The 15,653-nt window shown below is 36.5% G+C and overlaps 1 pseudogene; it reads right to left on the bottom strand.

Moving 5' to 3' along the window:
* Positions 1-15,653, bottom strand: part of LOC130023695 (reticulocalbin-1-like) — a 35,740-nt pseudogene that overhangs the window by 15,874 nt on the left and 4,213 nt on the right.

Below are 15,653 nucleotides of genomic sequence, written 5' to 3'. Positions count from 1 at the left end.
ATCCCTGGTCTAGAGACACACAATTGAATCCCAAAATGGATTAGTGCCCTACAGAAATGTCTCTGGAATCCAACCACCTACAATCTAGGATTACAGAAGCACAAGGCCGTGGCCATAATATTCAAAATGAACAAGGGACAATAAATGATCTAGCATCCCTGGAAAGCATGCTTGAATGGTGGTGGGAAAATTTGAGCAAAGCATAATGCCCAAAAGTAGAGAGATAGTATTAGGGAAATTGTCTGCCATGGAGACAGGGTGAGAACTGAGATGGGGGGGCGGATATACTAGGTGATGGAAAGTGTGCACTGGTATAGGAATGAGTGATCATTATACGGCTGAATCTTGAACATGAAAGCTTTGTAACTGTATCTCACAGTGATTCATTGAAAAAAATTGTTAGCATCAATATGATTGCTGCTTTTTCTGATAGGTTAGAAATTTCTGGGGGTTGTAATATATTGCTGGGCTTTTGTTTCCACACATATATGTGGTTGAATTCCTCCATTTCTTCAATATGACTAGTTTATATTTAAAAACAAAGGGTTGATATCTGAATATGAACTAGTCTGAGCAAAGATCAGGGTCTTACGCCCATCACATTTATCAGTGTCTGTGGTTCTGGGACTGTGTTGGCCTAGAAGTCTGATGAAAATTTGTGGTCATATATGACCTATAGTCACTACAATGCTGCCAGGAATTTAAGCGTAATGCTCCAGCTGTATCCCTGAGATCAAGTATATCAGTGCTGAGTTCTGAGTGGCTGTGTAGGTTTTATTCAGCTCAGAGAAGGGCCAAGATGAGAAAAAATTAGTAAGATTAAAGAGTTTCCTGTGTTTGTGAATAAAACACAGTCTTATGAGCATAAGTTTTTGAAGAGCTTCACCCAAAACACTAATCCAAGAGATTAGTAACCAGCTACAGAGGTTTCTCCAACAGAAGCAGAAACTGAATGTACAGTGGAAGAGTTGCTGTCCACCACTGAGAGAGGAAGTAGATATCACAAGAGGAGAGAGAGACAAACAGATAGATAGAAAATAGAAATTGAGTTTGGATCACTGCCCAGGTATAGGCATCAAGCAGGACCCATAGAACTGCAGCACTAAGCCTGAGTCTGAAGCCTGAGCCCTTCCAGCTCACAGAAAACTGAAGGAAATGAGAGATTTACATGGTGACACAGTAACCAATCCCACCATGACAGCCTGAGCGTAGATAAGAAAAAATTTTAAAACATGGGGTAGAAGCTGCAGTTCCAGCCCCTCCTGCCAATTTCTGGGGGAAAAACTGTGGAGCTCACTTGAAACTTTGGAGAGACACAAATTACAAACATTTCCCAGGGCTTGAACTAATCACTCACCATAGGACCCAGGAACACAGGTTCCCTGCAGGAAAGATCACAATAGAGGCATGCATTCCACCTTGAGCTGAGAAATAGGCCAGGTTTTATCTCCAATACAGGCACTAGCTCAGTGCTTACAAATAGTCCCAGGTTGCCAAAAATGTAAAAATAGGCAGGCACGAACTCACCATGCAGCTATGCATGATAAACATTCTTGTTTTAGTCCTCAAGACCTCAAGAACTGAGAAAAAGGCTGGAAACATACTGAAATTCAGGTTTATGCCTGAAGGCCTCTAGGTAGTTCTCAGTTTGCCCAGGGTGGAGTAAAGCAGTCTTTTCATTTCAACACAGGCACACATCTGATTGGCTACACACAGGAAGTTTACAAGGCCACGAAAATTGAAAAGGAAAGCAGGAGGACATCAGAGGTGGAGCATCCCAAGACAGACAGATGTTGCTTCACATAAATGCACCAGTCACCAATAAAGAAAAGAGAAAGAGCTATTAGCTGCCAATTGGGACTTTTCCACAGAGGTATTCAGGCAACATCAAATTCATCTTGACCTGAATTCTAGCCCCAACCAAGCTCTCAATAACTTGGCATATAGCTTCCCACAGTTATTAACAAGGACGATTTCACTGGCTCTGATCATTCAGGTCCTTCAAAGTTGGTGCAAGTTCCATGGCTACCAGAAATCAGTTGAGTAATAGGCACCAAGCTGACCTCTGAATGGGAAGACAGGATCACATCTCAGAGAATATTGGATTTTCATCCTTAACTGCCATCCAACACCACAAACAATGGAAAAATGAGGAAATTCAGACTTATCGACAGATAATACCCAAAGTTCAGGAAAATCCTCAACCATTTCAAATCTTTCTAAACAGCCTGAAGAAGATTATAGAACAACAATCTTTTTGATATTACAAGGAAAAAATTAGAATGACTGTATCTGGCAGTTACTACTGTGGTGTTAATGCTCATGAAGCTTGGACAGCAACTAGGGCTTCTGGTCAGGAGCACCGAAAGCATCTAAAACATCAACAGGAACAGATATTGAACAGCGTTCTTATATCTGCCAACACTTGGCAGTCTATTATCAAGCTCAAGCTCACATGAGGAGTTTTCTATGGTCCCAGCCTAAGTTTGAACAGCTCAAGTCTCTAATCAAATTTCAAGTGTTCAGACAAAGTCTGAGCATGACTATTTCTCAGTAAAGGTAGGTGTGTGGTTAGTTTTTCATCATCTCTGCAGAAAGCTTCCTTTGATTCTAGGTTTTCACTCCACTATTTAAGTCAGCAGGTGGGGTTTGGGAGGACAGGTTTTGTTTGACCTGATGAGGACAAATGTCACACAGCCCAATGCTGCTCTGCCTTCTGCTTGAAATGGGAAAATTTGCCCTCAGATTGTTATCTATTCTGAAAAGATTCAGTGTTCTCTGCGGGCTTGCTGGGGGCTGCTATGGGGTGATGGATATCTTGCTTACAATAGGTCTTGCTTCCAGCTCAGGTTCGTAGGAGTATAGTTTCAGGTCTGAGGAAGTGGGTTTTTGAGATCATCACTTCATTTCCTCTGGCCAAATTTCTGTGCCTCTATGGATTGTGTGAAAGCACTCCCTATCCCTGGGGACACACTCCTTAGCCATCAAATCAATCACAGCCACTTGTTCCACAACTGATAATCTCCTGGATGTGGTGACTAGTCTCTCTAGTCAATTTTATAAAGTGGTATACTGTCCAGAAATTAAGAGCAAAAGAGTAAACAGTCTTGGTGACTCCATGGCTCTGCTTATGTTCTTCTAGGCATGCCTAAGACACATGTACTAAAAGTTGATTTGTTCCCTGTACTTCTGTTCACATGCACTGTTCTCTGATATGGAATTACACGCCTGCACGTTTGTGCCACTGATCACTGCTACTTAGGTGAAGTTAGCAATCAGTCATCTTTGTTTTGCTTAACTATTATAGTTATAGTGCTCTTCATTGCACAGAGAATTGGGGGTACCTGCACTGTAAATAAAAGGCATTTTTTCAGTTTTTCTCCAATCCACCCAAGCCTTACCTGGCTGCAAGCTTGGGCCAAAGTGCCAACAAGGATTTCACACAGGAATCTGTGTTTAGGCAATCTTTTTTTTAGTGTTGTAGAAATGATCTCAGCTTGCTTCCCCTTTTCCTATCCATCTTAACCTTCATGTCTGTTAGCCCATTTTCATATTATTCCACGAGCTCTTAAATATTTTCTCTCATCTTTTTACCCCTTCCCATTTCATATCCCTTTCATTTTTCAATCCTCCCTAATTTTCCTGTACCATTTATTTGTTGTTTTTTACCACTTCTCCTTACTTATTGATATTGCTTTATAATTATGTATAAAATATATACTACTGAAAACGATGGGTTCTTTAAAGAAAGAAAGATATTTAAAGCTTATCTCCATTTTGAACTAAAAAGAACCTAAAATGAAAAAACTAAAACTGTGGGCATGAAATATGTACTTCAATAGGGATAGATAAGACAAAGAAAACCCATAGAAAGTAAAAGTTTTTTTCAAGAAGACAGCAAGAGGGTTCTTGAGAGATAATACAGGGGCTAAAATAAATACATCAAATGCAGCTAAACCCAGAGTGATCCCAGCACATATGATCCCTCTCCTCAAATACTGCTGGGTGCAGATCTGGAGGTTCCTGAGTACCTCCAAAGTACTCAGGGCCCTGTATGCTTCCAAGTACCATCAGGGTGGCCTCAGTGATCCTTTGTACCAGAAAATCTGAGAAGCAGCACAATTTAAGTCCCTTACATAAAATCTGTTGGTTTATAATCACCAGATTAGAGCCCCAGGCCCCCTACACAACTGGGCAGAGTCCCTCTTCCCATCAAAAGAAAGAAGACAGAAAAGCAGCCAAGAGGAAGGATGGTTAGAGGGAGGGAAAATCTTTAATTTGGAGGGAAAGTCTGTGGATTTGTTATTTATGGCAAAGATTAATTGCTGAGCATCACCTTTCATTTGAGCTATGAAACTTTGTGAACTAATTTATCTTCCCAATTTGGAACATTCATTTCTAGTCATTATGACTAGGCTACTTTACCTGTTTTCTTACATATTACAGTCAAATTACTTCACAGCATGTTAAAAAAAGTTTTATCAATATTAGTTCTTCTGAGTTATTCTTGCAATGATCTATGTTGTGCTCTAATGTTTTGCATATTATTAAGGACAGGAGTATTTATTTTACAAAACTATATATCTTTACAAGACATCAGTAAAATAGAAAAAGATGAATCACTATATGTCCTTTGCATCTGTCGCTGTCACTGTCCTCCTGTTGTTCATCGATTTGCTCAAGCGGGCACAAGTAAGGTCTCCATTGTGAGACTTGTTGTTACTGCTCTTGGCATATCGAATACAACACTGGGAGTTTGCCAGGCTTTGCCATGAGGGCGGGATACTCTCAGTAGCTTGCCAGGCTCTCCGAGAGGGGCAGAGGAATCAAACCCGTCAGCCACATGCAAGGCAAAAGCCCTAAGTCTTGAGACATGAGCAATAAAACTAGAGACCATGGGGAATGTGGAGGGACTTTGAAACACAGTCAGAGGGATTGGTACAGTAAATTTAAAAAATTTGATATTATTGTAAACAATGATACTGCAATTAAAAAAGAGATCTAAAGCTTCAAATACCTATTACATTTATAACTCACAATCACTATCACTATCACCCCGTTGTTCATCTATTTGCTCAAGCAGGCACCAGTAACATCTCCATTCATCCCTGTCATGTGCTAGTGTAGCCCGATGGCATATTGGGGGCTCTTTCAGGATCAGAGGAATAAGGACCATTGTAACATTGTTATTGTTTTTGTCATATTGAGTATGCCACAGGTAGCTTGCCAGGCTCTGCTGCACAGGCAGAATACTCTTGGTAGCTTACCGGGCTCTTCAAGAAGGATGGAGGCTTTTGGGGCAGCCTCTAATCACCTTTACATGTGTTCCCAGTCAGGCATATATGCGGACAGGATACTCTCAGTAGCCTGCCGGGTTCTCTGACAGTGAGAACTAGACAATAAGAGGTTGTTCAGCCACACACTTACAGGAGCTTGTTTTTATCCTCTCTGGATTTTGGTCATTGATGGGATCACATGGCAGTTGGTGGGTGTAACTGTCTAGCTACTGAAAGATGGGGGATCTGGGTGGAGGAGGCCCAGTCCCAAATCAAGCAGGCTTGGAGATCTCCATTTATAATTAAAATAAACAAAAGGTAACATTCTTCTAGGAAAAAATTCTCTCATGATCTTTGGTCTATTGATTTAAACCTTACAACAATTCATGGCAGGAATGCACAATTGATGAATTCATAGTACAACTAATTTCTTCTCTAAACTATGAGATTCCTGAACTTTGTGAAAAGTTCTTTAACAAAGCGTCATTTTAAAAATTAAGTTAAAAAATAAGCATAAGTAACCATTACAATCACAAACTGAATAAAATTTTCATATCAAGCATTAATATGCTTAAAAATCAGAATTATAAGAATTGCATCTGTGTAATCAGATGTAAAATAGCCATGAATATCATAATCAGTAGATTTTAGTTCCAGATAGCTCACAGTTATATTGTTAATGGATTATAGTATTGTGAGCTTTTACTTCACATGTACTTTGAAGAATTGAAATGTTGTATCATTGAAATAATAGCTATTACCAGGACACATGCAAAAAGAAAAATAAGTTTAATATTCTTTAAAAGGCAGAATACTGACTAGAAAAAGAATATGGAATCTAAGAATAAGCTTATAATAGTAGTATTGAATTGCAATGTACCAATAGTCCATTACTGTTTTATAAATAGATTATAAAAATTTTAATTACATTTATGACCCAGGAAAACTAGGTCCTTAATCTATTAATTATTGACTATGGTGCATTTTATAGTGAATCAATGTACCATGAGTTAGACAGTTTAAAAAATATCTTTCCTATTTTTATTAATTAAATGTAACTGATATTTTTTGTTTACCATTAAGTCATGGGCTGGAGCGATAGCACAGCAGGCAGGGTGATTGCCTTGCATGTGGGCAACCTGGGTTCGATTCCTCCGTCCCTCTCGGAGAGCCCAGCAAGCTACCGAGAGTATCCCGCCTGCACTGCAGAGCCTGGCAAGCTCCCCGTGGCATGTTCAATATGCCAAAAACAGTAATGACAAGTCTCACAATGGAGACATTACTGGTGCCCGCTAGAGCAAATCAATGAACAACAGGAAAACAGTGCTACCCTGCTACAATTAAAACATAAATTTTTCATTACAAGTTATTGAAAAGCATTTGTAGGAGAAACGAATGAAGGATCTTCTAACTAATAGAGCTTTGCAAGTTCTGACCTTCAAAACAAAAAATAACCTTAAATAACTCATCAGAATTGCAATCCTAGGAAATTTCTATGTTTCACAAATGAAACTGTTTTCTGCATTACAAAAAAAGCCAAAGCTAATAAATTGCAATGGCATGAGAAAATCACTGATGTGAACAGTAGGTTTTTATTAAACATTGAGTATGTCAGCTTCAAAATATGGTTTTTAATGTGGTTTTATGAAGCTCAAGTTTGAGTTAATAAACAGTCAGCATTCTAGTCAGTTTAGCATATTATTGTTTGTAAGAAAAGGCCACAGAGTGAAACAACTGGGATTTATTTCTCATAGTTTTGGAAGATGAGAATTTCAAAATCAAGGAGCTGGCCAATTAGGCCAAGGAGGACCTACATGACATGTAGTGATGTATTGTTCTGTCTTCTTGCTCTACTGCTGTTTGTGATAGGGAAGAAGAGTAATAGGGGTGTGTATTGTGGGGGAGGGATGCAGAAGAGAGGGAGAAAGAAAATTCACTGGCATCTCTCATTAAAAGAGCATTAATCCTATTATAAAGATCCTACCCTCTGACCTTAACTAAACCTAAGTTAGCTCCAAATGTCTGTCTCCAAATACCATTAAGTTGGGGATTAGACATCAAAAATTTATGGATATATCAAGGACACACTGCAATCCATATCAATTGTTATGAATATACTATAATTCTATGACTTCAACATTTTCCTTAATAGTATAAATCCTTGAGAGTTATTGAATTATCTCTTCCTTCAGTAATAACTTCCATTTCGTCCCATAATCATGGCTCTCATTTTTTATATTCATTCCTCCAAATATTTCAATAGTTATTATTAATTTATTGAATCATCATGAACTACAAAGCTATTCATGATTATCAGGCCACCAATCTCTTCACCAGTGTCCACTTCCCTCCACCAATGTCCTCAGTTTACCACCTCCTGCTCCCCAACCTGCTTCAACAGCAGGCACTTTTTCCTTCTTTCTTTTTCATTTTAGGCACTGTAGTTTGCAGTATCACTTTGCAATGTGACACTTTGCAACACTGTTACTAAAATATCACTTTACCTCCTCTCAGTTCTCATGCAAAGTGACCACCTCCCTTATCCTTGTCATAGTGGTCCCTTCCCTGTCCTAACCTCCCCAATCCCCAAACTATGGCAAGCTTTCTACAAAGGACAGTTTTGCATGCTGTTTCTACTATCTCTGGGCATTATTCTCCTAATATGTTTTCTTATATTCCACAAGTGAGTGTGATCAATCTGTGTTTCTCTCTCTACCTCTGAGTCATTTAACTCAACATGATACTCTCCAAATCAATTCATGTGTCAATAAATTTCATGACTTCATCTTTTCTAAATGCTCTGATTCATACTCCATTGTGTATATGTACCACAGCTTCTTATAGAGTTGTCTGTTCTTGGGCATTTCAAGTGTTTCCAGATTTTTACTACTTACTCACATTTTTACTACTTACTCACATTATTCTATGATGCAATAGTGATGCAATGATGCAATGAACATAGTGCATCAATGTGATAGTGATGCAATGAACATAGGAGTGCAGATATCTTTTCTCCTTTGAGTTTTTGGGCCCTTAGAGTATATTACCAGGAGTGGAATTGCTGGGTCATATGAAAGCTCAACATCCTAATTTTTTGAGAAATATCCATATTGTTTTTCCAAAAGGCTGAACCAGTCAACATTCTCACAAGCAGTGAATGAGAGTCCTTATTTCTGCCACATCCATACCAACATTGGTTGTCTTTGTTCTCTGTGTTGAATGCCAGTTTCTTTGATGTTAGTGATATCTCATTGTTGTTTTGATATGCATTTCCATGAGAATTAGTGACATAGAGCATTTTTTCATATGCTGTTTGGCCATTTGCATTTTTTCTTTGAGTAAATTTCTGTTCATCTCTTCTCTCCAATTTTTGATGGGGCTGTATTTTTTTTCTTGTAAAGTTCTACCAGTGCTTCATATATTTTGGAGAGTAACCCTTCATCAGGTTAGTAGTGGGAAAATAATATTTCTCCCAGTCGGTGGGCTGTCTTTGTATTCTGGTCTTCATTTTCTTTGATGTGCCCAAGAGTCTTAATTTAATATCCCATTTATCTTCATTTCCACTTGCTTCCTTAGTGGCATTTCATCCTTAAAGATGCCTCTAACTTCATAGAGAGATCTACCTATGTTTTCCACTATATGTTTTATGGATTCAGGTCTGATATTAATATCTTCAATTCATTTTTATTTGTTTTCCTGTATGGTGTTAGGAAGAGGCTTGAGTTTTTTGCAAGTATATGATCAGTTTTCCCAAAACCACTTGTTGAAGAGGGTTTCTCTATTCAACTTCAATTTTTTCTCCTTTATCAAGGATTAACTTAACATATACCTAAGGATCTGTCTCTCAATTTTCAATTCTATTCCATTGATCAGATGATTTTTTGTCCTAGTACTATGCTGCTTTAATAACTAATGCTTTGTATTAAATTTTGAAGTTGAGAAAAAGTGATATCTCCCATCTTCTTTTATCCGAAAGATTGCATTGGCTATTAGGAGGAGCTGGGGACAGGATGCCTATATTTACTCTTCCTATGAATTTCATACATGTTTGATTCTATTTATTTTTAAATGTCAGGGTATCCTTACAGAGACTGCACTTAATCTATATAAGTTTGGGGGAGTATTGTTATTTTGATGGTGTTAATCCTATCAATCCATGAGCCTGGGATGTTTATCCATTTCCTCATGTCTTATTTTTAAGTAGTTTTCTGTAGTGTTCTTTTTATAGATCTTTTACCTCTTCAGTTAAGCTGATTCCTAGGTAATTGACTTTTTGAGCACAATTGTGGATAGGATTGGTTTTAAATGTCTCTTCTATTTCATTATTTTCATATAGGAAAGTCATATGCTTTTTCGTGTTAATTTTGTTGCCTGCCACTTTCCTACACAAATCTATTGTTTCTAGGATCAATTTAGTAGAGTCCCTATGGTTTTCTAAATATACTATCATGTCACAAACAGTAAGAGCTTCACTTTTTCCTTTCCTATCTGAATGCCCTGAATATGAATGTCCTTTTTCTTGCCTAATTGCTATGGCAAGTATTTCCATTAATATATTGAACAGAAATTGTGAGAGTAGACAACCTCTTTTTGTGTCTGATCTTAGAGGGAAGGCTTTTAATTTTTCCCTACTGAGTATAATGTTTGTTGTGAATTTATGGTAAATGGCATTAACTATGTTGAGAAAATTTCCTTCATCTCCCATTTTATTGTGAGTATTTATCATGAATGTTTACTGAATCCTGTCAAATGCTTTTTGGCATCTATTGCTATGATCATATGATTTTTTTCTCATATTGTATTATATTGATTGAACTATGTTTTAGTCATAGTGTATGACCTTTTTGATGAGTAATTGGAACCAACTTGCTGGCATTTTGTTGAGGATATTTGCGCCTATGTTCATAGGGATATCAATCTGTAATTCTCTTTTTCTGTGATGTCTGTCTGCTTTTGATATCAGGGTAATGTTTGTTTCATTACTAGTTTCCTTTTGTCTTCTTACTGCTTCCTCAAGACTACATTACAGTAGCATTTCAAATGAACAGTAGACGAATTACTTATTAAGTACAGGAATATATATTAAATGAAGAAGGATCCACTAAATATCAAAATTTAGAAAATCTAATGGAAATTAAGTAGATGCAGATTCTAGAGATTAAATATAAACCAAGATTATCTTGAAAACTTAACAGGAATTAAAAAGTAGTAAAAGTCAAGCATTCAAAATTCCAGTGAGTCAACATTTAAAGTCATAATAAATATAGATTGAGAAGCAAAGAATTTTTCTGGCTACTTCTCAGCCCTCTGCTTTCTTTACCTTAAAAGCCTCTCCTTTAATAAGTATACTCTGCTCCCATTATTTTGATCATTGTCTTTAATATTAAAGGTAAAGGTAAAGGCCCTCCTGTTGTTCATCGAGCGGGCCCAGTAACGTCTCCATTGGAGATTTTGTTGTTATTGTGTTTGGCATATCGAATACATCACGGGTGGCTTGCCAGGCTCTGCCATGTGAGCAAGATACTCTTGGTAGCTTGCTGGGCTCTCCAAGAGGGGCGGAGGAATCGAACTCGGGTCGGCCATGTTGGCTGCGTGCAAGGCAAACGCCTTACCACTGTGCTATCGCTCCAGCGCCTTTAATATTATGACTTTTAAACATAGTTAGATTTCTAACGACTCATACCTTAATTCTCTCTACTTTGGTGTATATCTAAATGCATCAGCTTTCTTTCTAAATAAGTCTGTGATATATAAACTCCTATATTTCAGGGCAATGATACTGCACTTCTCAAAAGCATCCTAGAATTTTATCTTAAACAGTCAAATACACTATAACTTATTTAAATTTTTCTTATAATTGAGAAAAGTAATTCTCAGATCTGACTTCCTCTTTTTATTTACATGGGTATCAACCTCAGGAAGGCCTTAATTTTCTTACTTTCAGGATAACAGTAGAGTTTAGTGTTTGATGTCTCAACTTTGATCTCTCTTCCATTCCAGTCTGCACTGTACACCATATTAATCCTTAAAAGCATTTAATAATCTGAATTATTCCTCTACCCACGTACCCAATTATGCCCAGGATCTTGATTTTTAAGTTTCAGTCACTGTATTTCACAATGCAGAGTTTTTCATTTTCATTTTTCTATTCTATAAAAGTCTCAATGCCCAACACACATACATATGTATATATGTACATATACATGTATACATGTGTGTGTACATATATTCATATATATATATAACTATTCGTACTACCAGGTTCTTTCTGTGCTGCTACTTTAGCATAGATTTGTTTTACTCTAGCTTTCTTTAAAAAATAGAGATCCTTCAAGATTCTCTAGACTCAAGATAAGTCTATTCTTGAAAGCTTTCATTTCAAATAAAAATTATTAGAGTGGATCTTAAGTTATCACACTATCAAATGTGTATATTCTTTACCAAAGTAGTCTTTAATGTAAATTTTTGCAACATTTAGTGAATTAAAAAGTTATTGAAATTTTAATCTCTAGAAATAATTTCATGTTTAATATTATAAAATTGAGAAAATTATTTTATAAAATATTTTAGTAAGATGCTTTAATAGAAGATAAATAATTATTAAATATACAATTTTAAGAATGTCTGAGGGACTATTATTAACTGATAAACTGGTATTTTTTGTCATAAATGTATACATTATAAGAACATGATAGAAAGGACACTAAAACAATAGAAATTTCAGCTAAGAATGTATCCTATATTATACTACAGAGATACCGAAGGTGACTGACAGAGAAAACAGGTACAATATTTCATTTTTCCAAATAAATTTATTGTAAACAGGTGTTTTCCTGGTTTGGGCTTTTTTTGTTGTTTGTGTTTTGTGGGGTTTTTTGGTGTTCTTTGGGGAAGAAGCCCAGCACTTCACCGATGCAAGACATGCGCTCTCCTATTGAGTCACATCCACAGCTGTAAAAAAGCTTAAAGGATTACTATGATCCAGACTAGATTAGAACAGAGAAAATACCTGTAGGCAGAGAACCCAGTAAGGAGGTTGTCACCTTAGTGCCGGTAAGCAATGAGGGGTGTGTGAACAAAGGTGTTGAATGAAAAGAGAGATATGATCTTAAACAGTGACACACGGAAAAACAACAAATCTGATCAGCAACTGTGAGTGGGTTGATTAAAAGATAAGATGGAAGGAATGATGATGTTAGGTTCAGGAAGTTAGTAATGTTGAAAGAATTTGGAACACCAAAATGGGAATTGTTTGTAGAAAAGAATGGCTATGAAGTTTATAATACTGCATCTGAAGTAAAAAAGCAATATATGCAGACTGTCATGTACAAAGTTAAAAATAAAAGCATGGTACTCAAAACAAAGATGAGTGTTCAGCGTATAAAATTAGGACCAATTTTTATACATCTATCAATCATTATCAACATTGTCATCATTATTATTATTTATTTGCTACCATTTCATAACTAATTCCATGTCAGTAGACACTAAGAAACTTGGGGGAGAGAGGTGAAAGAATCCAGTGAAGTCTTGAATTGTTTTTATCAATATTTTAGGGTTCAGAGGTCATTGTCAAATTTGAGTTAAATTTGGATATCTTAACCCACACACTTACACTCATGCCTTATATTTTAAAAGTACCAGCAAATTTAGTAGAAAAGAAAGGTTGAAGCTGAATTGTAAACAATGTGTCTATCTCTGTCAATGTATGTACTCACTTGGGGAGTTTATATACCCAGAAGGCAGGAGGCTGCATCTTCTAATTATATCACTCACTGAAAAATGCAAACTCAGTATTTCTCAGTAATAAGAGAAACTGATCAAAAGCCCAACTTGAAAGTCTCTCTTGCCGTCTTCTTGAAATTATCTATATTTTCCCATCTTCAGCATTTGTTTTGAGAGAGGCTTTTCCTTTGTGCCCTCAGACCACAGGGTTCCATTCTCCCATCTTCCATTGTTTAGTTGCTCCCATCACCTGACTGAGGCAGGTTATCACTCCTAAAAGCCTCTTATCTCCTCTTCATTTGTTTTTTTTAATTAACCTAGTTTCCTTATCTGCTCTTTGAAAAATTTCTTTGTTTGTTGAAACTCTAATAATTTCTTTTGGGCAGAATGAGGACCAAGAAGATCCTATTTTGCTAAAAAGTCTGACTTAATTGTTCCTGGAAATCTGTTTAAGAGCATTTGGCTAAAACAGACAACACTATGTCCCCTCCTTCTACCCTGTAATGAGAGTTGCCATGTTGTCTTGCACAACAAACTCATGTTCTCGTCATCTGTGAATGAATATTATAATGCTTATGAATTTTGCTTCTATCACTGCTTAGAGAAATGCTATGGGAATTGATAAATTCAAATGATTAACTCCTTAAAGGGAACTACTATGCAAAATTACACGTCTACATAACTGTATATATGTACACAAGCATGTGTATTTATATATATGCATATGTTTACATAAATACTTATGTAAATCATATATGGATCTAACCCCTTAAATATTTTTGAGAACCTACTGCTACTAAAATCATAAAACATTAAGTAGGACCAAGGATATGGCTTGTAGGACTAGAGCACATGATTTACATTCTCTAGACCTTATTTTAACCCATGGCACTTCAAAGTCTCGGGGAATATCCCCGAAGCAACTGACCCAGAAGTAGTTCTTGAGCACTTCCAGGTGTGGTCCTTTAACCCAAAAATATATAACTTAATGAACCACTGAACAGTTGGGTAGAATTATTGATTTTTATAAACTCATGCAGTCTAGTTAATAAAAAGCATTTATGTGAATAACTAGTATAATTATAGAGCAGAGGATAATATTGTATCACCAGATGTGTCTTCCAGATTCTGATTAAAATTCCCCAGGCTTCTCACCATTCAGTGAGATACTCCTATATTAGGAGGTGATCGTACATCATTAATTACTGAGAACATTACCATCGACATTAATGACATTAAAAGGTGATCTAATATTAGTTTAGAGAAAAAAGTGTAAATCTGTACTGGTCCAGGCAAACCAACCTATGATTACTATTGTAAGCTGTATTGTGTTTTGCCAGTCCCTTGCCACCTGTCAGATTCATCTTAAATTCTCAGTGTCTCAGAATGGTACCTTATTTGAAGACAGGGTCTTCGAGGAGATAACTGAATTAAAATGAGGTTATTTTGATTGGCTGTATCACCATGTTACCAGTGTCTTGTTTAAAAAAGAAAATTCGAAGGCTCACACACATACAAGAAAAAGCCATGTAAGCATGAATTGGGCCATCTGTAAGATACACTAACACAGTTTCTTCCTTAGCCCTTTGAAGGAATCAAATATAACAATGTCTTGATTTTGGAGTCCTAGTCTACAGAACTAGGAAACAATAACTTTAATTTGTTTAAGCCACAGTTTGCGGTAGTTTCTTTAAAGCAGCCCTAGTAATCTAATACCATAACCTACTATAAATTTCTTTTCATTGTGGTTTGTTCTGTGAAATTTTGATTGTTTGCAACAAAAAGAACTTCACTTCAAGACCAGAAGGTCAATATGAACAAGGAAAGAGGGCATTGTGCAGACCATGCCAGGCTTGACATTCTAGGAAATAGGCATGCTTTCTGCTCACCCAAGAAAGAGGTTGATAATTAGTAATAGTGTGGTGCTCCAATCATCTTTTGTCTTTCTCAAGAATGTATCAAGGATTGAGTTTTAACTATTCCAATGATGCCTTCAGGGTGCAGAATCAATTGTGTTAAGATGGTTGTTGTTATTATTTAATTTGCTAGGTGATTATTCGATTCATCTTACTGCCTTCTCTCCCTACACTCCTTGCATAACCTGAGGGTGTCAGAAGAACTTCTCTGTGACTTTGGTCTAAGGCAGATGACTTGTTTTCGCCCCTCAAACCTTAAAATGACTGGTACAAAATGAGCTTGAAAACTGTGTAATGGCTATTGAACTTACTCTCTTGCATCTTATAACCATTACATGAAATGACTGTGATTGGAAAGATCACAATCATCCTGAACCACAGAAAACACACAATACAGTAGAACTGAAGTGAGACACCAAGTCCAGTTGGAGTCACAGAATACAGCAGAGCAAGTCAAATCTAAACCTGTGTCAGATGAACAGCAACCAACCCTCAATCCACAAAATAATAATAACTGCTGCTTTAATATTCTGGAAGTTACACAGTATTTTGTGACAAGTCTAAATTATTACATAGGACCATTAATTATATATAAATAATTTTTGTAAATATTTTTTCAGATACAGAGATCATATTTCTTCAACAATATTCTCATGAATATTATGAGGAAAAAAGCAAAAAATATTTTAATTGGAAAACTGTGGTAAATAATATTTATCTAAGTTATAAGTAACAT

The sequence above is a fragment of the Sorex fumeus genome, unplaced genomic scaffold, assembly GCF_029834395.1.
Source record: "Sorex fumeus unplaced genomic scaffold, SorFum_2.1 ptg000024l, whole genome shotgun sequence".
NCBI lineage: Eukaryota > Metazoa > Chordata > Mammalia > Eulipotyphla > Soricidae > Sorex > Sorex fumeus.
The sequence above is the reverse complement of the archived record's forward strand: the minus strand, read 5'-3'. Positions and strand labels throughout refer to the sequence as shown.